Source organism: Ascidiella aspersa, chromosome 7 (assembly GCF_963924565.1).
Source record: "Ascidiella aspersa chromosome 7, kaAscAspe10.2, whole genome shotgun sequence".
Taxonomy (NCBI): domain Eukaryota; kingdom Metazoa; phylum Chordata; class Ascidiacea; order Phlebobranchia; family Ascidiidae; genus Ascidiella; species Ascidiella aspersa.
In genome coordinates, this window is record NC_139453.1 from 1,538,781 (window position 1) to 1,566,074 (window position 27,294).

The window sequence follows — 27,294 nt, forward strand, 5'->3', positions numbered from 1 at the left end:
GGTTAGTATGAGATTTGTCTTTTGAGTTTTAATGGATATGCTGTTGCTGCCTGGCTTTGTATCAATTATAAAATTGTTCGTCCAGCAAATATATTTTTTTTTATTACTTTTTTTTTTTTTTGTTGGATTTAATAAAAATATACATAGAGAACTTTTAACATTTATTTTAAGTTTCTGTCACATATTTTCGTAACTTAATTATATATTTGTTTTTTACTGAAATATTGATTACACTTAGTTTGCCAAAGTGTGGTTGTAATGGTGCAAGTCTTGGTGTGATACAGTTCCAGTCTCACAACTAGTCAGCTACTGTTTGTTTTACTCAGCATCCAGCTTTTAGGCAGCAACTGAAATGTGCTGGTGGTGTAAGCTAGCTTTGTTAATGGTTAACAACCATGCTTGGATGTGTCAGTAATGTTACAACTGGATGAAGAGGTTATTGTAGCTGTGATAAGTAATCTGCAGTTGTCTGATATTACAAGCGCATATGAAAAATGTTCTTGTTTGCGGTTATTGCAGAGTAGAACAAAATGTTAATTACACTGTTCAGTTTTTGTAAATAACTTAAAGATAATTAAATTACTTTTTATTAAAGTATTATGATATAAAAATAATTTGTTATTTGGTCAATTATTTTTATTTGAAACAGTTTTTTTTATTAGTTCGCATAATATGCTATATTTATTTACTAATGTACTATTATATATATTTGCAGATTTAAGCAAGGAATAGTAACTTGGTAAAACCTGGTGGTGTCATCACCGACAAAAAAGCCAAGGATGTCGCAAACAGACAGTAAGTTATAAGTCTGCAATGGCACATTTATATTTTGCCATGAAGTTGGCTAACATGTGTCTTAAATTGTTGATCTTCAACTCTCTTTTGAATTGACTGTATCAATAAGATTTAATTAGGCGTAGAACCAAACTGGGCTATGTCCATTTTCAACGTTTTGAGTTAAACGCCAAAACGTTTTTTTAACGGTTTATGTCTGTTTTATAATATCCACTCAAAAGCAATGCCAATGAAACTATTCATGGTTACCAATGCATACTATGTGGAAAATGCTACATGGGTTTCATATTTATCAGACCCCCCCCTTTTTTTTTTGCCCCCTTTTTGGACATAGCCCAATTTGGTTCCAAAATTTTTCAAAATGGATAATTTCGGTTTAGGACTTCGCCCCATAGTTTACTAAATAACTGTTACAGAAACCAAAAAATGTTTAATGCTGTTATGTAAAATGCTGTTATGCGCGTGAATTTGTTTTTTGTCATAGCTTACTTGTGTATTTTAATTTAAACGGAAAAATAAACATTACTTACTTACTTACTTATGTAAATAAACCTTCAGAAATACATATGGGTGCTCTGTGCCATTTGGGTTGAACAATTTTTTTTCACTTATAAATTTCCGCATTAATCACACTATACCTACCTATTGGCTATGTTTTAATTACCGAGTAATACTGAATACATTACCGGTGCCCAGGTTTTTTTTTAAGGTTAGGTTTGGTTTTGGTGACCGCTAAGTAGTTTTAAGAGACCGCAAGTGTTTGATTTAAATAACAAAAAGTTGCAAGTCCAAAATTTGGGAAACCGCTGGAGAAATTTTCCTGTTTCGGTCCCCCAAAACACCTTAAAAAAACACTGGCTGGTGCCTAACATAAAACCAGTTGTTGTAAATAAAATCTTTATAGTTATGCATGGTATTTTTAACTGACCAGTTAAACAATAAGATTGTTACACATTTGACATTAACACTCTGATGCCCCATGAGGACACCTGGGTTGGGGGAATATGTCACAAACATATTACACCTGGAAGATGCAAACCAGAGATGTAAAGTGAAACCAAACGACAGATACACATGCATTTCTTCTAAAAAAATATTTTTTACTGCAAAAATCATTGTATGTAAATAAACAAAAAAGGTAAATAGGTAGAAGGCTGTAATTCAAACTGAAAATGAATATCACAATTTATAAATGAAAATGGCAAAAAAGAAAAAAATACACGCGAGAAAAAAAAACTCAAACTATATCAATTAACAGATGATATGTAATTCAAACTGAAAATGAAACGCAGTGTTTCTCAACCGTTTTTCACTGCGACCCAAATATTATCAACATAGAAAAAGTGCTACAAGTTTGCCAACTTATAAATAAAAGCTATCTCACTTTCCGTAAGTTTTCCATTAGCGACAAAATTATCTTCACTGAACTTTTATATAGGTGAACAAAACAACAAATTAGCATTAATATCATTACAGTGCAAACCTAATTACATGAACCATATTATGTAAGTTTTGCGTCTGAAATTTATTGAAATTTAAAAAAATATTGCCCAGAAGGCAAAAAAAGGCCAAAAAAAATTAAATAATATATACAACTAGAGTAGACGACCCAAATGAAATTTTGAGTCCGGTCACATGTACCAAGGCGGAAAAAAATGTATTTTATTATCTGGAATGTCCCGATTTAAGCCATAAGTATGCACAAGTACCTAGATTTGTGGCTTAAGATATGTTTAACGACTGTTTTACCGCAAATAAGAAAAATATGCCACCCCCAGGTTGGGAACCACTGATTTATTCTACCCACACCTGTTGTCTCACAACCTAAACTTATTTTGTAGTTTTGACGTTTTCGTTTCTGACTCCCAACTTTAAGGTGCTTTCCATTCCGCAGTAATCTTACATGGTTAGATTTATTAGGATTATTTCTGGACAAAAATTATCCAACATTTGTAAAAACATATGGATGCGTAAGAAGTGGATCATATCAATTAAATTCAAACTTATTTATGCTAATTTCTTATTTTTTGTTCGATTACAAAAATTTCAGTCAAGTTTTGTTTAACCAGGGTAATACCCACACCTGTTGTCTCACATATTGTTTATTTTTACCATTAAGGCTTGACAACCGGAGAAAAAAAGTTGTTAAACGCGTAAAGACCTGTTTGAACTTCTGTAATTATTTTTGTTCTCCAAAGTGTTTTTGTTTCTCTCAAAAATGCCTGTATTAACAATACATAACAACAACAACGGAAAAATGTAAAAAAAAAAAAAATAAACATTAAGCTTGGTGATAACAAATTACTGTAGTTTATAAATTTTTAGCAGGTGTTCGAATGATCTTTCAGCCTTCCCAATATTCAGTCTGACAATTTTTGGTGCATCTTATGTACAAGACTTCAGCGTTATTTATTCCCCCAAAAAAGGCCAAATTATTAAAACCAAAGTTATCAAACAACATTTTGGCTAATTAAAACATTTAAGCACCTCTTTGATTTGTCTAAGTGCTGTTAAATTATTCTGAAAAAAAATGGCTCCGTAATGCAGATCATTCTACATTTAATTTTCAACAGTGAAAGCCACATTAGCTTTGTGGCTCATGAAACATTTTATTAATTTTAGCGCAACTAACCTAATAAAATAAACAGAATCTGATTTTTCCTTCTAAAATCAACAAATTTGCCCTTTGGGGGTTGATGATCCCCAGGTTGGAACAACTTGATCTAAAGAAAATTATTATTTTTTTAACTTAGAAGCTGGAACGTCAAAAACCCGAAATGAAAACTCCAATCAATCTGGAGGAGTGGCTTTCCAGGCTGGAGGTGAATTATTGTTGCTTAACCATAAAGTAAAATGGATAAATAACAACCAATGTTTTAAGTATGAGCTAAAGTCAAACATCGTGACTGATTAATTATTAGTTCTGTATTACATCTTTTGATTTGCTTAGGATGCAAAATTCGTGTTTGAAAGCAAATTGATGTTTAAATAAAATCAAACTTTGCCTAAAATCCTAATTTTCTAAGCTTGTTGTTTATTCAGATAACGCCAAACAGTCCTTGCAACAGCATGTCCACATCAACCTACCTAATGGTGAGTAAAGTGATGCATTGTGTCACAAATATAACGGATTAAACAACAAAAAAGTTGTATACTTAGGATTTACTTAATATTAATCCTCTATTTGGCATTCTGAAATTCAGATTTATAAGCCTCTTTTAACACTAATTGTTACATATTTGAGGCAAAAATTGCTAATCAACACCCAAGAGCTGAGTAAACTGTATTAATGTTTCTGTTAACTCTTATATGGTGTTCAGTGTATGCAATTCACATAATCTAATTGCACAATCACCAAACATAACCCTTTAAACCAGGGTTTCTCAACCGTGGCCTTCGATCCTCTTTACCGAGGGGTCATTGGGGGACCAGGGGCATAACTCTGTAGCTATAGGTAGTAGGTATTGTTAAAGCAAAGTGTCATTATGTTCGAAATTTGCAAGTTATGTAAGACTTTTTGTAACATTTTGTAACAAATTTTTCTGACACGTTCTTTGACGCGTCATTAGGCATGTTTAAAGTATAATATTGGATTTGTTTTATCACGAAAAGTTACGTTAGTCGAATGTTCGCCATTAGCAAGTTTAGTTACAGGCCTGTCATTGTTGGTAAACAATTACTTTGCTGCTTTATATGATGTAGCCAAGTGGTGGGAAGCCAGCGTTTTTTCGACCAAAAGCTGGTCAGCAAATAATTTTCTGACAGATATTTCAACGCCAAAATAAACCTATTTACGTATAATTTTTCCAAAAAAACTTTTACCACTGTCTCAAGACCGGTCAATATTTTTTAAAGTTAAAAAAAATTAATATTCGAAAAAATAACAAAATTCAAATAATTCAATATTAATATTTGCCATAAATATCAAATTAAAATGTTCATCCCAGGTTGAAACTAATTTTTTTTTAACCGTTTCAATGATGCCTCGCTTGCTATAAATTTGAAATTTTGTTGGGGAGTAAGGGTTTAATTCGGCAAAATCCGATATTAATATGATCATTTTAATTTGATTTTTATTGCGAGAATTAATATTGAATATTAATATTTTTTTGAATATTATTTTTTTTAGCTCAGTTGATAGAGCGACGGTCCCGGCTTGACCGAAAGTCGTGAGTTCAAACCTCACTGCAGGCCAGTTGTTTTTCTAGCTCTGCTTCATTTGATCGACAGATTTGGTGAAGAGTCTGCAATGGCTTTTGTTGTACTATTATATGTAAGCCGTAATCGTTGGTCAAAAAGCAGCTTCAGAAGGGCTGGACTCCAATTGTAACACACATATGTGTGTACATACGTTTCATTGAATGTATCATGAGTAACATTTATTTAAATTTTAAAGGAAGATTAACGTAATGTATTCCTTTCTATGTGTTTCGTGCAAACTTTTTATGTAAATTTTTGCGTTTGGTGAAATTACCTCCGGTTACCTCAAGAACAACAAATATCTTAAATTACTCCAACCATACGGCTTTACTTGCCAAGTCAAATGTAAGGATTTTTATGCACTTTTATAAGTGTTATAGTAAAATCTATTTAGCCAAAATGCGACATTTTGTGATTTCTTGCGTTGTGTGACTAATAACTTACGGTTCAATTTCTGTTAAACTTTACTATAAATGGTTCGATTGCTCGAAATCATTTACTGTGCCATATGCGTCACATATCCACTGTTTTTGTAGTGGTTTTATGGGTGGGCCTCTAAAAAGCATACTTTGGGACAAGACAAAAAAAAAAGCCGAACACCGGTGTAGCCTATAGTGCCAGTTGCTTCGCAATTTTCTTAAAGGGCCTTAACTTGCAAAAGAAACTCGTAAAACGCAAGTTTGGTGCAGAGTTACTCTCGGTCAATTTTGGGCCAAAATTCAGCGTAGTTATTTCCCAAGTAATAGTAGCGCATTTCTAAAACGAAAAACCATAAATCATCTTAATAAATGTATTAAGGTTCGCTTGGTCAGTACAAAACAGAGCCTAATATAAAAAAATACTTTTGGAAGACCAAGCTTTGCAATGACTGATTTAAAATAAAATGACTGACTTGTTAGTATTTTTAGAAAATTTCTGATTTTGTTTTTTAAAAATCTTTCGAAACTAAGTGCATTTATACGTTGATTAATAATCGTATTTGGTATTAACTTAAAGAAGTAAAACAAGTGAAAACACGTTCACTGCCATTTGTAAACACATAAGAGTGGTCTGTAATGTTTGTGTAAGGTTAATGATGTTTTATAAACCTTGATATTGTATATTTCTAGCTGTTGACAAACCTGATGAACGCTCCATTGCAGAGGCCGGTGAGTCATAGATACTTTACTGTTTAATGCATTTGATTGTGGAAAGCATCGAGTGGATGTAGACATTGAGGTTTTATTTCACAGTTTAATATAATGAGCATATGCTTCGACATTTTGCAAACCCTTACTGTTAAATAATGTTACTTATAATTATGTAAAAGCATCACAATTATTGGCACTTTAACTTCATTGTTTTATGGTATTACTGTAATTATGCTTTATATAAACCAAATTGAATTTTAGTTAACTGTGTCATGACATATTAATGCTGGCGTCACCAGGCATTTATACTTTCCATTTTTTACATTACAATACCGGTGTAAGTGGATACGTTTGCAAAAGAAAAGACAGATACATGACGGAATATTCAGGCTAAGCGAGTTATGGAAACCAAAAGTGTTTTTTATTCACTGTGTCACAACATATAACTGCTGGCATACCTAGGCATATATATACTATCCATTTTGCAACATTACTATACTGGTAAACAGAAGACAGGCGTGTGAATTGTTACTTTTAAAATAAAACAAAATAGCGATAATTGTGAAATAAACAGCATTAAAATGATTTTAAATTGCAACAATAAAATAATTTTAAGATTGTAACAATGAAGCCGTGTTCTGTGTCTTTCCCAGGATTGCTAGCTGTGATTTATTGGAAGTGACGTTAGGTCAATAGAGTGTTGAATGACAAACATAATGGTGATTTGTGCCAACAACTAATGGCATCTGGTCGGTTTGTGTTTGCCTGAGCTCAATAGATATACCCCTGGTTCAAATCACAGTGTTTTAGCATATTCATATTATTCATAATATTGCGGGCTGTGGCATATTTGTACAAACATTCCATGCAGTAAACGAGTATTGTTTAAAACTTGCTTTTATACATTTACTGGTTTTTGTTTAAAAACAGTTTTACAGATAATGTTATTTTGTGTTTCCAGATGCAGCCTTAAGAGAAGCCCTGAACGAATATGCTGAGAAGATCATTGGAACTCTGCCGACTGATCTGTGTGAACTTGAGGCCATAGTGGAGCGTCAATCAACACCGGAGATGTTTGGTGCAAAAGGATTGATTCCCAGCAAAACATCAAACTCTACCAGGGTTACAGTGGATAAACTGGGTGCTACTGCAAAGGAAAATGCAGCTGAAGTGGCGAAATGTAAGAAATTCAGCAACAAAGCTGCGATTGACGATCATGTTAAAAGGTATGGCAACATTATTACTTTGATTGGTTCCGCTGGAATTGGCAAAACTACATTTGCTAAGCAGTATTTCAAGCATAGTATAGACATATTAAAAAAGCATGTCAGAGATGCAATAACTGCTCACGATAGTTCGTATTTGGCATTTCTATATCTTAAGGAATTAGATAATGACAAGGTTATGAGTGTTCTTGAATTTCTTACAACCTCAACCAGAATTTCCAATCTGAACTGGAAGTGTCAGGCAGGTTTACAGAATGAACTTTTGGCCAGAATTTCTAAATCCAATAACGTATATATTGTAATGGATGGTATGGACAAATGTAGGTTTAAATGCCTTTCATTGCATGCTCCAGTGATTGGTTTGTACGATAGCGCTAAGCCACTTGTCATTCTCCAAAACCTTCTACGAGGCGACATTCTTCCAAATGCTCACAAGCTGCTTGCTTCACGACCGGGGGCTTATCACAAGCTACACCCAAGTTGCAAGCCCCACTTTCCAGTACGGGTAATTGGTTTTAATGAAAGATCTCAAGATTGGTACTTCAGAAAGATTTATCCAAACCAAAAGGATTATGACAAGATTAAAAAGTTACTCGAACAAAACCCATCAGCTAATGCTTTGTGTTTTATTCCAATATTTGCCAAAACTATTGCACCTTATATCATGAAATATTGCGGAAATGATAGCTCATTCACTCTTACTGATGTTTTTACTGAGTTTGTTGCCACCCGTATTCGCTCAGATAAGTTAAAATATCATCTTGATTTTTTACATAAACTTTCAAACTTGGCTTTGAACGGAATGCTCAATGGCAAGTTTCAATTTGACAACAAAGAGCTTGTCCAAGTAGGACTTGATTTTACTGTGTTGGAGGATTTTCTCCACATGCAAATCAATATGCAAGTTTCTTCCACAGACCCCGATCTTGAAATACTGGAGGGGGACAAAGTTTTCTTCTTTATCCACCTCCTTTGGCATGAATTTTTTGCAGCACTCCATCTGATGTTTGATACAGACCTAGACACTTTTTCGAAACAGCTTCAAAGCATGGAAAGTGATGAGTGGGAGATGGTTCTACGATTTCTTTTCGGGTTGCTGAACACGGAAATCCATCGTAAGCTAAAGCCCATATTTAAAATCTCTTCTGCTGATTTTGCCATCAAGAAAAGTTTGCTTGAAAAACTAATCACTTCGCTTGGGTCCCAACTTTCAACATGTGATGATTACAGATTTAACTCCCAATTGTTTAAGCTTTGCAGTTTAGCACAGGAATCCAATGATGAAGACATCACCAGGTCTCTGGCTGATTCCCTCCCTGGAAAGCTTCGTATAGAGAGTGGAACGATCGTTCCCAGTGAAGTGTCAAGTCTCTGTCACGTGCTTCGAGCAACACAAAGGGAGTTGGTCATCAGCATCGGGGTGTGGGGCTCAGTCACATTTACTGGCAACGGTTTAGAAATGTTTATGGATACAATGGCGCTCACCAATCACAAGGTTTGTAGTTAATAATAATAATTATAGATTTTTATAACTATTAGGTGAGGTCACGCATGAATAAATTCCAATGACGTAATATTGCGGCCGTCATAATAGACTCGGATGCAGAATTACTGCCAGTTTATTTGGTTACTGCTGTAATGGAATATTCGTGGTTTTCTAACGCTCACTTTAGGGCAGTTGTTTTAACTTATCTGTTTCAAATACAACAGGGGTCCGGGACCTAGTTGCTGCATCTGGCTCGCTGTTGAGTTCAAACTGCCTACTAATTACTACGTAATACCGTGTTTTTTTGAGGGAATACTTGAGCCCAAAGGTACACCAAACGTACCACTTCGTAATAATGATCATTCTATGCGTTTCTACACTATTGCAAAAGTGGATAGCGAAGCTTATAGCAAATATCTTTAATTGTGAATGAACTACTAATGGATCCGATTAAATAGGTCATAAAGTACTTACGTGAAAATGCGGTTTAGCAAGCTCACTGTTAAGCTTAGCAAACTCACTGCTATTTTTTTTATAAAAAAAGTCAATCGCAACGAATAGATGATGGATACAATGGCGCTCACCAATCACAAGGTTTGTGGTCAATAATAATAATTATCGACTTTTCCAACACATTAGGTGCCAGTCATGCACGAATGAATTCTGAGTATGTAATATTCCTATAGTACACTCGGATGCAGAATTATTACAAGTTTAGTTGGTTATTACTGCAATAGAATATTCGTGGTTTTCTTACGCTCGCTTTATGGCAGCCTGTATAACAAACGAATTTAAGGCAGTTGTTTTAACTTATTATCTCTTCAAATACAGCAGGTGTCCGGGACCTATTGTTTGCTGCATCTGTCCTACTGTTAAATGCAAACTGCCATTCATTAGCACAATTGTTAGAAATGAAAGTTTCCAAGTACTACTACGTAATAGCATATTTTTTTGAGGGAATACTTGAGCCCAAAGGTACAATACCAAACGTACCATTTCGTAAAAATGATCAATCCATGCGTTTCTACACTATTGCAAAAGTGGATAGCGAAGCTTATAGCAAATATCTCATCAACTCAAAACGTCGTTCTTGCATTAAAACAACGGTTGCTGTTGTTGGAAGTGTGACGTCACATTCTTATTGAAATGTTTTTCCTACGCGTTTCCGCAGCAATATAAACCAGCTGGCGTTTATTTCAATAGGTAAAAAAATAATCAAAAACTACAGAATCGTAAAATATAACGTAAACCCCCAATTATTTATTGTGATTTAGTTGGTTCCATAAACTGGGCTGACCAGCAGACCCCGTACCTGTCGCCACTCTCGGCCGCCCTGATGGCAGCCAAACCATTTACTTGGAAATCAACTATTAATAATGAATTTTTTTAAGTGTTTTGTTCAATCGTTGGAATTTCGGCACCACTTTTTTGTTTTCCCAACCTACAATTAAACAATTATTAGTATGCCGTTTGCAGTCATTTTCAATTTTTTTATGTTTACGACGCTATATGTGTAAAATGTCTCATGTTCTAAGTAAAATCCAAAAATGCATGTTTTACTTTTGTACGCAACGTCATCAACTCAAAATGTCGTGGTTATTTTCATACAACGTGCCGCATCGGTAGAGGGCGAGTGTGTAATAACTCAACTTTCTTGTTTTATAGATGGAGTATTTGAACCTGAGTTGGAACAAGTTGGGGTCACGTGGGTTGAGTTGCCTGGCAACAAGTGTAAGCAACATAAACGAGCTGAGGTTGGATGAATGCGAAATCGCTGGATCCGATCTGCAACCTCTGACTGACGCCATCTCACGAATGGATCGACCGGTAAAATATAAAAAAGAGTTGATGTTGTTGGAAGTGTGACGTCACTACATGTTAATTACCTTGCTAAGGTTGTAACAAATTTAATTATTGTAGGATTGTAGCCCTTTTGTGCCGAACTGATGCGTTTGGCCGCGGGCATCGCCGTTCGTAACGGCTACTAGCCGATACCGAGAGAATCGGACGCATTTTGAGCTATGTTTGCAAACTCGTGGTTAGAAACAAGCTGTAGCGTTATGCGAGCACTTGGTGTGCATGGTTATTTGCCTTATACTGATTGTCGTTCTGTCAAATAAACGTCTTGCCCGAGAAAGTAAAGTCATTCCTTTCCCTAGCAGCCACTGTGGTACTTTGGGATTGTGTCCCGAACTAGTCTGCGACAAAGGTTATGTGGAAACAAATTGTTATTTGGTAATGCTGTTTCCACGCGTTCCCGCCACAATACAACCCAGCTGACCATATTTTAAGTTTTAAACATTTTATGATAATAAGAGAAATACTTTTCAAGTAAAGGTACTCAAAGTCCGGTTGGCGAGAATTCCTTCTAAATAACTAAATAATACAACCACGAGTCCAAATTGCACAAAATACGAAAATAATACGTCTAATAAAGTTTTGTTTTTTATTTACAACATGAATTGTGTGCACCTTCAGCCAAAATATCTTTGTTAGTTTGGAACTCTGTTCATGAGCCCGTAAATCAACACAAATTAATTACTATTTTCAGGCATCAAAATGCCCCTAACATTTGTTTACGTATCAGCAATAGCACGTTCTTACATTTGCGACGAATTCACCAAATATCTCGTAAAATATAACGCAAATCTCCAATTATTTCATTGTGATTTGGCTGGTTCCATAAACTGGGCAGACCAGCAGACCCTGTACCTGTCGCACCTATTGGTGGCTCTAATGGCAGCCAAACATTTATTGAAAATCAACTACTTTTATTGAATTTTACACATTAAGTGTTTTACTCAATCGCTGTAATTTCGGCACTACCTTTCTGTTTTCCCAACCTACAGTTAAACATTTATTAGAATGCCATTGTAGTCATTTTCTAAGTTTTTCGTGTTTACGACGCTATATTTGTAAATGTCTCTTGTTTTGATGAGGTCTGAAATGCATCTTTTACTTTTGTATCCTGTTATTAACTTATCCTAGTTGCTCGTTACATGAGAAAACTAGAATGCGTTAAAATTTGCAAATTATTTGTTCACAGTGTTATGGTAAGATAAAATGTGTCGGTTAAAGTAAATAGCGACGCATTCAACTAATCTCTTCATTTCCATCAATTAAGGGGAAAAAATCATGACGTCATCAACTCAAAATGTCGTGGTTAAAACAAGGTGGCGCACGGTAGAGGGCGAGTGTGCAATAACTCAACTTTCTTGTTTTATAGATGGAGGCTTTGGACCTGAGTTACAACGAGTTGGGGTCACGTGGGTTGAGTTGCGTGGCAACAGGTGTAAGCAACATAAACAAGCTGGTGTTGGGGAATTGCGAAATCGCTGGATCCGATCTGCAACCTCTGACTGACGCCATCTCACGAATGGATCGACCGGTAAAATATTAAACAGAGTATTTACGGTTGTTGGAAGTGTGACGTCACTACACGTTAATTACGTCATTAGGGGAATGGAAAACACAATGTTATGTGAATGTTTTTCCTACGCGTTCCCGCAGCAATATAAACCAGCTGGCGTTCAATTTAATAGATAAAAAAATCAATCCAAAACATACAGAATCGTAAAATATAACTTAAACCTCGAACTATTTTGTTGTGATTTAATTGGGGTTCATATACTTGGCAGACCAACAGACCCCGTACCTGTCGCCACTCTCGGTGGCTCTGATGGAAGCCAAACATTTAATGTTTTATTTAAATGCTGGAATTTCGGCACCACCTTTCTGTTTTCCCAACCTACAATTAAACAATTCTTAGAATGCCATTGCAGTCATTTTCAGGTTTTTTATGTTTACGACGCTATATGTGTACAATGTTTCTTGTTTTCATTAAGGTTCAAAAATGCATGTTTTACTTTTGTGTCTTTTTTTTGTATATTACTTATCCTAGTGGCTTGTTACTTGGAAAAACTGGAATGCGTAAAAATAAGCATATTTGTTCACAATTTTATGGTTAGATAGAATGTGTCGGTTATAAGTAAGCAGAGACGCATTTAATAAATTTCTTTATTTCCACCAATTAAGGGGAAACAATCATGACGTCATCAACTCAAAATGTCGTGGTTATTTTCAGACAACATGGAGCATCTGTAGAGGGCGAGTGTGTAATAACTCAACTTTCTTGTTTTATAGATGGAGCTTTTGAACCTGGGTGGAAACAAGTTGGGGTCACGTGGGTTGAGTTGCCTGGCAACAAGTGTAAGCAACATAAACCAGCTGTGGTTGGGGAATTGCGAAATCGCTGAATCCGATCTGCAACCTCTGACTGACGCCATCTCACGAATGGATCGACCGGTAAAATATTAAACAGAGTATTTGCTATTGTTGGAAGTGTGACGTCACTACATGTTAATTACGTCATTAAGGGAAAAGGTAAACAAAATGTTATTGTAATGTTGTTGATACGCGATCCCGCCACAATACAAACCAGATTCATTTAAAAAATGAATAATTAAGCCAAAACATACAAAATGATAAAAGTATATGTCCTATAAGTGTTTTGTTTAAATTACAAATCGTGTGCACCTTCAGCCAATGTCTTTTTTTTTTTTTGAAACTCGGTTATAGGCCCGTTAACCAACACAAATTAATTATCAGGCATCAAAATGACCCAACTTTGTTTACGTCTCAGTAACTGCACGTTCTTACATTTGCGACGAATTCGTGGAATATTTCGATAAATATATCGTAAAACTTCCAATTATTTTATTGTGATTTAGTTGGTTTCATAAACTGGGCAGACCAGCAGACCCCGTACCTGTCGCCACTCTCGGTGGCTCTGATGGCAGCCAAACATTTAGCTGGCTATATATATATATTTTTTTTTTTCAATTAAATTCCTTCGTAATAAAAGTCTGTGATTTTGTTGCACTGAATATGTGAATAATGGAAATCACCTTGACCCTTGCCGGTAAATGTCGACCTTAATTCCTGAGCAGTAACAGCAAAATACTCTAGCAAAGCTAGCAATTCAGCTCAGACACAATAAACAATCTGTTAATTGCGTCTAACCTGAATTGCTATCTTTGCTAGAGTATTTTGCAAGTCTGTGATTTTATGGAAATTTGATCGGCGCGAATTTTCTTTGGAAGCCTCAGCAACATTTTATTATATCAGCATCGAAAAAGTACCGATATTACGGGCTGATATTGTACGATCTGTTTCTAGTTAGAAACCCTAATGCAGCCAAACACGTGCTTGTATCTAACATTATGTTGTGTTTATGTAGATGAGGATGTTGGACCTGAGCTACAACAAGTTGGGATCGCAAGGACTCGCTTTCCTCCGAACTTGTGCCCACAATGTACAACAGCTGGGGTTAGGTGGATGCGGCATCGATGAAGCTGATGTGGATTCTCTGCGCAAGGTAGCTTACAAATATAAGTGAAATGTTGCTTGGACAATATGCATACGCGCGATACCACTTGTTTAACTGACTATGACGTAACACCGTTCCATTGTGAACCAGAAATTTAACAAAGCGGTGTCGATTTTTTTTTGGACTCGACCCGCGCGTCACTGATGACGTCGAGCGAGTCGGGGTTACAATCGGTCACGAAGCCGCCCGGGACTCCCCCGGGTTCGAACGTTTCAATTTTATCAATGTTTCCTCCTTGGCCGTCCACCGTAGTAATGATGTATTTGGCATCAGGTCAGGTGACTCTGCTGTTTGGCAAAAATATCGGGTATCGGAATTCCGTGGCCGCTTAAACAGGGGTGGGCAACCTTTTTAACACAAGGGCCAGTTAAGGAAATGTCGCTGGATCCGATCTGCAACCTCTGACTGACGCCATCTCACGAATGGATCGACCGGTAAAATATAAAAAAGAGTTGATGTTGTTGGAAGTGTGACGTCACTACATGTTAATTACCTTGCTAAGGTTGTAACAAATTTAATTATTGTAGGATTGTAGCCCTTTTGTGCCGAACTGATGCGTTTGGCCGCGGGCATCGCCGTTCGTAACGGCTACTAGCCGATACCGAGAGAATCGGACGCATTTTGAGCTATGTTTGCAATCTCGTGGTTAGAAACAAGCTGTAGCTTTATGCGAGCACTTGGTGTGCATGTAGGTTTGCCTTATACTGATTGTCGTATTGTCCGATAAACGTCTTGCTCGACAAAGTAAAGTCATTCCTTTCCCTAGCAGCCACTTTGGTACTTTGGGGATTGTGTCCCGAACTAGTCTGCGACAAAGGTTATGTGGAAACAAATTGTTATTTGGTAATGCTGTTTCCACGCGTTCCCGCCACAATACAACCCAGCTGACTATATTTTAAGTTTTAAACATTTTATGATAATAAGAGAAATACTTTTCAAGTAAAGCTACTCAAAGTCCGGTTGGCGAGAATTCCTTCTAAATAACTAAATAATACAACCACGAGTCCAAATTGCACAAAATACGAAAATAATACGTCTAATAAAGTTTTGTTTTTTATTTACAACATGAATTGTGTGCACCTTCAGCCAAAATATCTTTGTTAGTTTGGAACTCTGTTCATGAGCCCGTAAATCAACCTAAATTAATTATTATTGTCAGGCATCAAAATGACCCTAACATTTGTTTACGTATCAGCAATAGCACGTTCTCACATTTGCGACGAATTCACCAAATATCTCGTAAAATATAACGCAAATCTCCAATTATTTTATTGTGATTTGGCTGGTTCCATAAACTGGGCAGACCAGCAGACCCTGTACCTGTCGCACCTATTGGTGGCTCTAATGGCAGCCAAACATTTATTGAAAATCAACTACTTTTATTGAATTTTACACATTAAGTGTTTTACTCAATCGCTGTAATTTCGGCACCACCTTTTTGTTTTCCTAACCTACAGTTAAACAATTATTAGAATGCCATTGTAGTCATTTTCTAAGTTTTTCGTGTTTACGACGCTATATGTGTAAATGTCTCTTGTTTTGATGAGGTCTGAAATGCATCTTTTACTTTTGTATCCTGTTATTAACTTATCCTAGTTGCTCGTTACATGAGAAAACTAGAATGCGTAAAAATTTGCAAATTATTTGTTCACAGTGTTATGGTAAGATAAAATGTGTCGGTTAAAGTAAATAGCGACGCATTCAACTAATCTCTTCATCTCTGACTGACGCCATCTCACGAATGGATCGACCGGTAAAATATTAAACAGAGTATTTGCTATTGTTGGAAGTGTGACGTCACTACACGTTAATTACGTCATTAAGGGAAAAGGTAAACAAAATGTTATTGTAATGTTGTTGATACGCGATCCCGCCACAATACAAACCAGCTTCATTTAAAAAATGAATAATTAGGCCAAAACATACAAAATGATAAAAGTATATGTCCTATAAGTGTTTTGTTTAAATTACAAATCGTGTGCACCTTCAGCCAATGTCTTTTTTTTTTTTTTGAAACTCGGTTATAGGCCCGTAAACCAACACAAATTAATTATCAGGCATCAAAATGACCCAACTTTGTTTACGTCTCAGTAACTGCACGTTCTTACATTTGCGACGAATTCGTGGAATATTTCGATAAATATATCGTAAAACTTCCAATTATTTTATTGTGATTTAGTTGGTTTCATAAACTGGGCAGACCAGCAGACCCCGTACCTGTCGCCACTCTCGGTGGCTCTGATGGCAGCCAAACATTTAGCTGGCTATATATATATTTTTTTTTTTCAATTAAATTCCTTCGTAATAAAAGTCTGTGATTTTGTTGCACTGAATATGTGAATAATGGAAATCACCTTGACCCTTGCCGGTAAATGTCGACCTTAATTCCTGAGCAGTAACAGCAAAATACTCTAGCAAAGCTAGCAATTCAGCTCAGACACAATAAACAATCTGTTAATTGTGTCTGACCTGAATTGCTATCTTTGCTAGAGTATTTTGCAAGTCTGTGATTTTATGGAAATTTGATCGGCGCGAATTTTCTTTGGAAGCCTCAGCAACATTTTATTATATCAGCATCGAAAAAGTACCGATATTACGGGCTGATACTGTACGATATGTTTTTAGTATCGAAACCTTTATGCAGCCAAACACGTGCTTGTATCTAACATTATGTTGTGCTTATGTAGATGATGAAGTTGGACCTGAGAGGCAACAAGTTGGGATCGCAAGGACTCGCTTTCCTCCGAACTTGTGCCCACAATGTACAAGAGCTGGGGTCATTTGACTGCGACATCGATGAAGCTGATGTGGATTCTCTGCGCAAGGTAGCTTACAAATATAAGTGACATGTTGCTAGGACAATATGCATACGCGCGATACCACTTGTTTAACTGACTATGACGTAACACCGTTCCATTGTGAACCAGAAATTTAACAAAGCGGTGTCGATTTTTTTTTTGACTCGACCCGCGCGTCACTGATGACGTCGAGCGAGTCGGGGTTACAATCGGTCACGAAGCCGCCCGGGACTCCCCCGGGTTCGAACGTTTCAATTTTATCAATGTTTTCTTCTTGGCCGTTGACCGTAGTAATGATGTATTTGGCATCAGGTCAGGTGACTCTGCTGTTTACCAAAAATATCGGGTATCGGAATTCCGTGGCCGCTTAAACAGGGTTGGGCAACCTTTTTAACACAAGGGCCAGTTAGGAAATGTAATACTTACAGGAGGGCCGCACATCGAATAAGCACTAATTCATATTTTCAGCTTTTACTAGAAAAACTAATGAGCTACTAGGCTGCAACTACGACAGTTTTGTCAGTGCTTTCTACTTGTGGATTCGGAAATAACTTTTCCTACAATTCCAATGAAGCCTTTCTCGTACGGATCGGCTCAGTACAATTTAATTAACAGCATTAATTCAAAACCTGCTGTTAAACATACCATCTCAGTCAATATGCGTGGCAAAAGTCTGTTACACCTTGACCGTACCAGACAAGTGTAAATGTTGCAAAACAATTTTTATCATAACAACGTGACAAGTAACTTTATCAATGAAGATTGTTTTGTAATAGATGATTCCCATTCGAGTTCAAGTGCATTAGTGTAGCGGTCGCACTTCAAACAGGAAACTGATTGAGCAAAAGTCCCAACATGGTGCACACTCATATTTTTTAGGGAAAAATAGCTGGAAGAAGTTGAAGGGCCTTTACCAAAGTAGCAAACGGTTACTTGGTTTAGAAGTTAAAAGGACAATATACTTAGCGTGGAATTTTTGGCGGAAGGCATTAAGGTCGCTATAGGGCCAATGCATCCTGATTGTAACCTAACACGCTGTTTCTGTTAAGTCTTATTCCACCAAGTTCCAAAATAAATAACAACGAACAACTTGGCCAAAAAACTGGGCCGCACGTTGCCCACTCCTGGCTTAAGAGTTATTTTTTAAATACTTGGTTTATTTAGATATATATGTGAAATAACTGTAATTTCTTGAACGAATTACTTATGAATGTCAAAAAAGACTTTGCAAGAAAATCTTGTAATTTTAGAGTCATGCTAAAAAGTTTTTTCCATCTTAATCATTACCTGAGTTCAACATAAACTTTATATCCGGCTCGCGATATAGGCTTTACAGTTAGCCAAAAATAAAAATAAAACAATACAATCCTTCTTGGGCTATTATTAAATAAGCAATACCCAAAGTTCATGTTGGTCATTGGTTCTTAACCTTATTTCTACCGCGACCTCCTTTGGTAATCTCCTTGTGCCTTGCGCAGATTTTAAATAATTATCATACCAAAAGCAATTCGGTATTTTTCGATGACATATCAGTAAGACAACATGAAAATACAAAAGTTGACCGTTAATCGCGCGAAGCGCGAAACGATTGTGGTTATTTGATTTTAATTGGGTAAACTTCAATATAGGAGACCTGACGCGTTGGGCTCACAAAAAATTGCTCGTGCTCAATATATTGGTTTTCATCGAGCCGATTTTGACAAACATGTTGTGAGGGCATTGACTTAACAGTTGTAAGGCATAGAAACCTCGTCAAAATGTCGCTCAAAGCGCAAAAATTAAACATTGCTTTAATCGTGTTTCAAAATGTGTGTTGGACAATGGACATAACGAAAATAACATTAAAAATTGGCGCAAAAAGGCTGAGTTCCCCCGCGCTAACCAATTGCCATAAATAAATGACAGATTTACGCGAAGCGTCACAAAAATTCTCAGTTTTGTGGTTAAAGTTGGCAAAAACACAATTTGTGAAGATGTTGGCATGGTGCCCAACTCCTGTGCACAACTTAGTTCTCCATCAACCATATCACACTGTTGATTAAACACAACCCAAATCGGCTAATAATAGGTAGCAAACATAATCCAAAAACCGAGAAACTATTAAAAGTTCGTAGCCCAAAAGTTTCCAAATCGCAAAATTCTGACCCGTTTTTCTTCAGTTAGTTATCGCTTTGATCTTTAAAATCCAAAATTCGTGTGTATCAAAGCATTGGACTTAGGTCGTATACTAAGTTAATCTTTACTTTTGACCAAATGGAAGTTAACTCTATCGTATTTTTTCTAAACAAGAAAAACTTAAAGTTGCTTTTGCGCACTTACATCATTCTTAAATTAAAAATCATTATATTTTTGCCACAACACCTTTAAGTATTGTTTGCCATATCCTTAAACGAAAATAAACACATTTAAACGCCACTTGTTTCATGACTTCACGCTTTGTGACTTCATCTTTCAATTTTGCTAGTAATACTTTTTACTTTTCATTGTTTGGTTGGGAAGGCTGTCAAGCACATTGTTTTAACATGGACTTATTTTCCAGCGGGTTATAAGAGTAATTTTTCTGTCATCAAACTAGCGCTTTAGGCTCTATACCCCCATTGGGCGGTTGCAATATCTCGTAAACAGGACTTGTTCTGGCAACTTCGTAGTACTGTAATGGATTTGTATTCGAATAAGCGCTAAAAATAATATTATTTTGTTTGGATTTTACATAATAACTTTACGTAGTTATGCTTCGTTTTACCTAAAGACAGTTACGTAAATTGTATCCGTTAGCAAACTGCTCCCTTCGCATCAGTAAGGTCATGGTAAAAAGGCTGAAAGTTTCGGCCCATATCTGTTTTCGCTTGCAGAAACAAGTTAATGGAAAGTACAATATAATATATACCCTAAAACCAACAAACCAAAGTGTAATATACTAATATATAATATTACATGCATTAACCTAATAAATACCCCTGTTTGACCCAATTATTTTAACAAACCCAAGTTATGGCCCAACAACTTTGTCAAACCACCCTTAAAAATAAGTCCCTGAAAAATACCCCCTCGACAAATATACGACAACCGCAACGCAGTCTAGTTTACTTTGTAACTGTTAATATTTTTTTATACGAAAATATTGTGGGGGTTGCGCCAAGTTGTGTATTTTAGAGTGGTGTGTGTTTGTTTTATACGTCTAAAAGTTGTAGAAAAACAAACATTCGCACCATTAATATAAACACCAACTATTTTTGTGTGGTTGACATCCAGGGAACTATGATCAAAGTTGCCATGGATACATTTATTAGCTATTAATGCGTTTTTCTCTAAAAAATGGCTCCTAAAATATCTTAAACCTTAAAACCTCTTAAAAAATGTGATGTTTTGTTTTCTTCAAAACGTGTTTAGCAAGATGTCCGCCATGAGATTTCATCATTAGTTGGAAAGGAAGGAAAAATACTCAATCTTTGGGGATGTGTAGTGAACATACCAAAAGGTGCTTTGGATCATCAAGTTAAGATAAAACTTACTTCCCGCTATGGAGACACAGATGGATCTGTAAGTGGTTAACGTAGCATTTCATTTTTTAATTTCAAATCCAAATAAATGATTTAAAAAAGGATTCAATAACTCCGATTTTGACCTGTGAGCCGTCCAACCAGCAATTCAAAACACCAATTCAAATAACTCTACAAACTTGTTTCGTCACAGATGGCAGTCAAGCCGCTAATGTTGAGGTACATGTCAATACATTTTAAAGAAGCAGTTGTGACGTCTTCGATAATTTAAAAAAATCTTAGGTACAAACAAGTGAAGATGGATCTGAATGGAAGTACTTCACGACAATTATGCACCGGAAGGAACTGGGACTAACTTTTAAAACACGACACTTTTCACAGTAGGTTTTTCCACTTTTTAAAACTACAAATACAATTTCGTTTAGTTAGTCGAGTAAAACAACCTTAAATAATATATTAGAGAACAATGTTAGTGGCGGTTTAAACGTACATCCCAAAAAAGTTCCGACTTAATTTTAGACACATTTGGCTTACACAAATACTCAAAATCATACTGATAACTGCAATTTGTCTTTCAAGTTTAAATGATTGGTTTCGTGTGACGACCGGATAACAATGTATATTGTATTTTATTTTATGTTGTTTCACATCTTCAGGATGTTAGAATTTAATATAACATTAATCATACACAAAAGTGGTTTAGTTTAAGGCAAATGTGTTTAATTTGAAACAAAAAAAGAATCATAATTTTTTAATGAAATAACGGTGTTCCAAACCGTTCTATTTTTTGCGTTACAGGTGGAAATTTATTCAATTCTTACAGGAAATCTTTGGGTTGGCAAAGGTTAAGTCTGTTGTTTTCAAAAAAGTGGATGATGGCGAAAATGATGCTATTATTAAAATGCGTGTTACTGATTATGTTGGTGACGCCAGACTAGACAATGAGAATCTCCACATGGAAACTTTTGAAATGCGGTAGATATTGTACTTATTCAAGTCAACTTTGTAGTGCTTATTTCTAAAATACCTAAACGTTGTAAAATCGTACGCTTTACATAGGGGTGTGCAACCTTTAAACCGACGAGCAGAATATGCGTTATGCAGATCAGACCGCAAATCCAACGCATTTATCATCGATCCAAATCACCTTACCTTATGAGCTGGCAAACTAGAGTCCATTTTCCAGGTGTTCATTAGTCAATGCTAATCGATTTCGTGTTCCTTGTAGTTTGTAGGAAAACATCACTACACCCATGTACTGTACGTTAAACAAATGCCAATATTACTGCCACAGCACTTGCCAGGCGCTATACTAAATTAATTTTAAGTGAACGACGACGACGTGTCAAAAAGTATTAGTACTGTTACTCTCGGTAGATTTGCAGGGAAAACAAATTGATTGTGCGATTAACATGTCTTATTAAAATGGTCCATAAAACTATGCTCGTGAGAGCATTGGATCTAAAACTAAATCCTTTCGCGAGCAGCCAGGCACTTATTTCCATTTTGCGCGCCTCATTCGGCTAATTTGCAATGCACACCCTTGCTTTACTTGCCAGCTCTTTATGATTATATGAACGAATTTCATTTTTTATTTACATTCTTCAGAAATTGGACAACAATTGATTTATTTGCTTACTCATTTCACTTTCTTATGTTTATTGTAAAACTGAAACTACGTTTACTGTTTAACGAACGTGCAATACGAAAAAAGTCTGACATTTTATAAGTTTAATCGTTGCCTTTAAAATAATATCTTTTAAAAATTATTTTGTAGAATCATTCGGTTTAACATAAAAGAAGTTACACCGTTTTGTCTTTAATAAGTGGTGTTGCATATATTTTTTTGATACACAGAAACTCCCAAGAGCAAATGCAAATAGAGCTGGACACCCTAAAAATGGACCAAAACATAAAGGACGACAACTTTAATATCGGTCCTAAAAAAAAGGAAACATTGGAAAGGACGAAGCGTGTGCAAGATTTCGATTTCTGTGTCAGTAGGAATGATGGGTGTATGGAAAGGAGAACAAGAATCCATTATAAAATTAAACATGACGACAAATTGGTTACGGAAAGCGAGTTCTATGTTACTATAGGTAAGCAGTAATACTGATTGTAGATAAGAAACCACCAAGTTCATTTTCTGTTGATGTTATAACTATCCTAACAATATGAACCCTCGTTGGGGTAAAAAAATTGCAACAACCTTAAAAAAAGAGGATGCAAATTTATCCGGCTATTATGACAAGACTCTGGGATTATTAATTAAAACGTGTTACGTGTAATATAAATGCACTTTAGTTTAATTACAACGTAACAAACTATAAAAATCCTATTTTGCCTGAAGTCTAGAAAAACCACACACGTACATCAAGCTACAGGATTGGATGTAAATACAATAAAATAAGGAGATGAACCTCAATCTCACTTTATGTGACATAAATATAGGCCTATTTAAACCTTATTTGTAATCAGTGCTGAAATGCTATGCCGTCATGTATACCAATGGACACATTATGTAGGAATCTGTAACGTAACTTTAAAATAAATGTCAAAGTCATCCATTACCGTATAACATTTAAGCTTCAATTATAAGTTTTTTGTCACATTAACTGATGATGATACAAATAGGCTACGTATTTACGTCTTTTTAGGATGATGTCAATTTACTCGACCTTTTTGGCTTTGACATGTATTTTAAAGCTACTTTACAGAACTGTGCATAGTGTTCCTAACCACACTCTAATATCACAATATTTTATAAAACATATAATCATTACTAACAAAAGATATAGTTTCTATTAGCTTACTGACAGTTTGGATTTTATTCAAAACTAGTTGCGTGGTGGAAATGCAATTAATGTGTCTTGCTAACCCTAAGTCAAAAAGCACGGAAAAGTCATAATAACCATCTTTCCTTTGCAAATGTTTGTGACAAAATGGGTGCATTTTGTTTGTGACAAAATGGGTGAAAATGGGTTTTGCAACTGGCGTATTTGTTGTCGTTTCAATTCAACTTATTGCTAAAATTTCGTTTACAAATTCGTTTTGTGTTTTTCGTTGCAGATGGAAACAGAGGCCAGAGTAGTCGAAGTAAGTTAATTAGGCTACACTGTATTTGTTGCTAAAAAATTGTGACCTGTAGCCCATTTAGAAGATTAAACAACTGCAATAAAAAGACATTCCTCCTTAAAACATAAATTTCTAAAAATGTTTTAAAATAGAAATAAACAAATAATGTTCCGGTCGCCAAAACAGCCGTATGTTAGACATGGCTCAAAACTCATTTAATTTTTGAGAATATTAACGTAAAAAGTGCTAATTTGATTTTTCTTTCGTCTTTTCCATTAAAGAATCTTGATGAACAGTGAGTGTTTATCTAGAATTGATTACGGACAGTTTTGTCTGTTTTCATGTTTTTTTTTGTCGATATAAGCCTATTTAGTTGGGTAGCAGTTTTAAATACTCCATATAGACATAATGGTTTACGGGGGTAAACGACTTGAGAAGGCATTTCTAAAGTAACCACAGTGTCATGTACATGTGCCGCTGTGAAATTTACGTCCCCATTTTATTCCTGCCAATACGTGCATTGTTTTTGCATAGATCAAGGAGGCGGTTTGGCACTGGAAGCACACCGAGCCGGTAAGTTCAACAATTTCATAAAGCAAGAAGCGCAAAGCAAAACAAATGTTAAGTTTTAATATTACGCTGCAAAAATTATTTAGCAGTTTTATGTGATGCAATGCTTACATTTGTTACACGCTTATAACTACAGCGTTTATTTTTATGACTTGGTAAAAATAGTCAAAACTTTGACAAAATTTTCATGCCTAACAACAACAACAGAAAAATGTAAAAAAAAATGAAGAAATAAACATTAAGCTTGGTGATAACAAATTACTGTAGTTTATAAATTTTTAGCAGGTGTTCGAATGATCTTTCAGCCTTCCCAATATTCAGTCTGACAATTTTTTGTGCATCTTATGTACAAGACTTCAGCGTTATTTATTCCCCCAAAGGCCAAACTATTAAAACCAAAATTATCAAACATCATGTTGGATAATTAAACACATTTAAGCACCTCTTTGATTTTTGTAAGTGCTGTTAAATTACTCTGTATGAAAACTGGCGATGTAATGCAGATCATTCTACATTTAATTTTCAACAGTGAAAGCCAAATTAGCTTTGTGGCTCATGAAACATTTTATTAATTTTAGCGCAACCTAACCAAATAAAATAAACAGAATCTGATTTTTCCTTCTAAAATCAACAAATTTGATTTTTGGGGGTTGATGGTCCCCAGGTTGGAACAACTTGATCTAAAGAAAATTATTATTTTTTTAACTTAGAAGCTGGAACGTCAAAAACCCGAAATGAAAACTCCAATCAATCTGGAGGAGTGATTCAGCAAGCTAGAGGTGAATTATTGTTGCTTAACCATAAAGTAAAATGGATAAATAACAACCAATGTTTTAAGTATGAGCTAAAGTCAAACATTGTGACTGATTAATTATTAGTTCTGTATTACATCTTTTGATTTGCTTAGGATGCAAAATTCGTGTTTGAAAGCAAATTGATGTTTAAATAAAATCAAACTTTGCCTAAAATCCTAATCTTCTAAGCTTGTTGTTTATTCAGATAACGCCAAACAGTCTGTCCAACAGCATGTCCACATCAACCTACCTAATGGTGAGTAAAGTGATGCATTGTGTCACACATATAACGGATTAAACAACAAAAAAGTTGTATACTTAGGATTTACTTAATATAAATCCTCTATTTGGCATTCTGAAATTCAGATTTATAAGCCTCTTTTAACACTAATTGTTACATATTTGAGGCAAAATTGCTAATCAGCACCCAAGAGCTGAGTAAACTGTATTAATGTTTCTTTTTAACTCTTATATGGTGTTCAGTGTATGCAATTCACATAATCTAGTTGCACAATCACCAAACATAACCCTTTAAACCAGGGTTTCTCAACCGTGGCCCTCGATCCTCTTTACCGAGTGGTCATTCGGGGACCAGGGGCATAACTCTGTAGCTATAGGTAGTAGGTATTGTTAAAGCAAAGTGTCATTATGTTCGAAATTTGCAAGTTATGTAAGACTTTATGTAACATTTCGTAACAAATTTTTCTGACACGTTCTTTGACGTGTCATTAGGCATGTTTAAAGTATAATATTGGATTTGTTTTATCACGAAAAGTTACGTTAGTCGAATGTTCGCCATTAGCAAGTTTAGTTACAGGCCTGTCATTGTTGGTAAACAATTACTTTGCTGCTTTATATGATGTAGCCAAGTGGTGGGAAACCAGCCTTTTTTCGACCAAAAGCTAGTCAGCAAATAATTTCTGGCAGATTATTTCAACGCCAAAATAAACCTATTTACATAAAAAAAATTTCCAAATAAAAATTTACCACCGTCTTAAGACCGGTCTATATTTTTTAAATTAAAAAAATTAATATTCGAAAAAATAATAAAATTCAAATAATTTCATATTAATATATTAGCTATTGCTGCCAGGCATAATATCAAGTTTGTAGAACTCTTCTGGCAAATGTAATTTTTATTCCGACCTTTAGACGTCCTATACAGGTCGTCTTCATCAGGGTAATTAACACTTCAGTGTTCAGTGTTAATTACCAGTGTTATTTACCCGGATGAAGACGACCTGTATAGGACGTCGAAACGTCGGAAAAAAAAATTACATTTGCCACAAGAGCTCTACAAACTTGATTCAATATTAATATTTGCCATAAATATCAAATTAAAATGTTCATCCCAGGTTGAAACTACATTTTTTTTAACAGTTTCAATGATGCCTTGCTTGCTATAAATTTGAAATTTTGTAGGGGAGTAAGGGTTTAATTCGGCAAAACCCGATATTATTATGAACATTTTAACCTGATTTTTATGGTGAATATTCTTATTAAATATTAATATTTTTTCGAGTATTTTTTTTTTAAAAACTTAAAAACTTAAGACGGTAGTAAATTTCTTTTGGAAAAAAGTGTACATAAATAAGTTTATTTCGACGTTGAAATAATCTGTCAGAAACTATTTGCTGACTAGTTTGGTGTTTTTTCGGGCGGTCTATTACTTACCGATGAAGCTTTTCGCCTAATCATAAAGTGTGCAGTAAATGCTGTTGGGCGAGGTGTAGCCCAGTGGTTGGCGCACTGTGGACCACAGAGTCTTATCTAATGGGCCGCGAGTATATCTAGTTTTAGTTTTTTATTAAACTTTGTAATAAAGTATCATTAGTAACATTTATTTAAATCTTATAAGAAGATTAACGTAATGTATTCCTTTTTTATGTGTTTCGTGCAAACTTTTTATGTAAATTTTTACGTTTGGTGAAATTACCTCCGGTTACCTCAAGAACAACATGTATCTTAAATTACTTCAACCATACGGTGTTACTTGCCAAGTCAAATGTAAGGATTTTTATGCACTTTTGTAAATGTTATACTAAAATCTATTTAGCGAAAAAGCGATATTTTGTGATTTCTTGCGTTGTGTGACTAATAACTAACAGTTATATTTCTGTTAAACTTTACTATAAATGATTCGATTGCTATGCGTCACGTAACCACTGTTTTCGGAGTGGTTTTATGTGTGGGCCTCTAAAAAGCATACTTTGGGATTCGACAAAAAAATGCCAAACACTGGTGTGGCCTAGTGCCAGTTGCAGAGATTTGCAATTTTCTTAAAGGGCATTAACTTGCAAAAGAAACTAAAAAAAACAAGTTTGGTGCAGA

The 27,294-nt window shown here is 35.3% G+C and overlaps 2 long non-coding RNA genes across 2 annotated transcripts; both read left to right on the forward strand.

Annotated features, from left to right (window-relative positions):
* Positions 1–291: 291 nt before the first annotated feature.
* LOC146137204 (uncharacterized) lies at positions 292–25,183 on the forward strand. The gene is made up of 3 exons (XR_014501450.1): positions 292–795; positions 24,880–24,948; positions 25,169–25,183. It is a non-coding gene; the product is annotated as an uncharacterized LOC146137204 (long non-coding RNA).
* Positions 20,421–20,906, forward strand: LOC146137205 (uncharacterized). The gene is made up of 3 exons (XR_014501451.1): positions 20,421–20,564; positions 20,627–20,743; positions 20,807–20,906. It is a non-coding gene; the product is annotated as an uncharacterized LOC146137205 (long non-coding RNA).
* Positions 25,184–27,294: the final 2,111 nt, after the last annotated feature.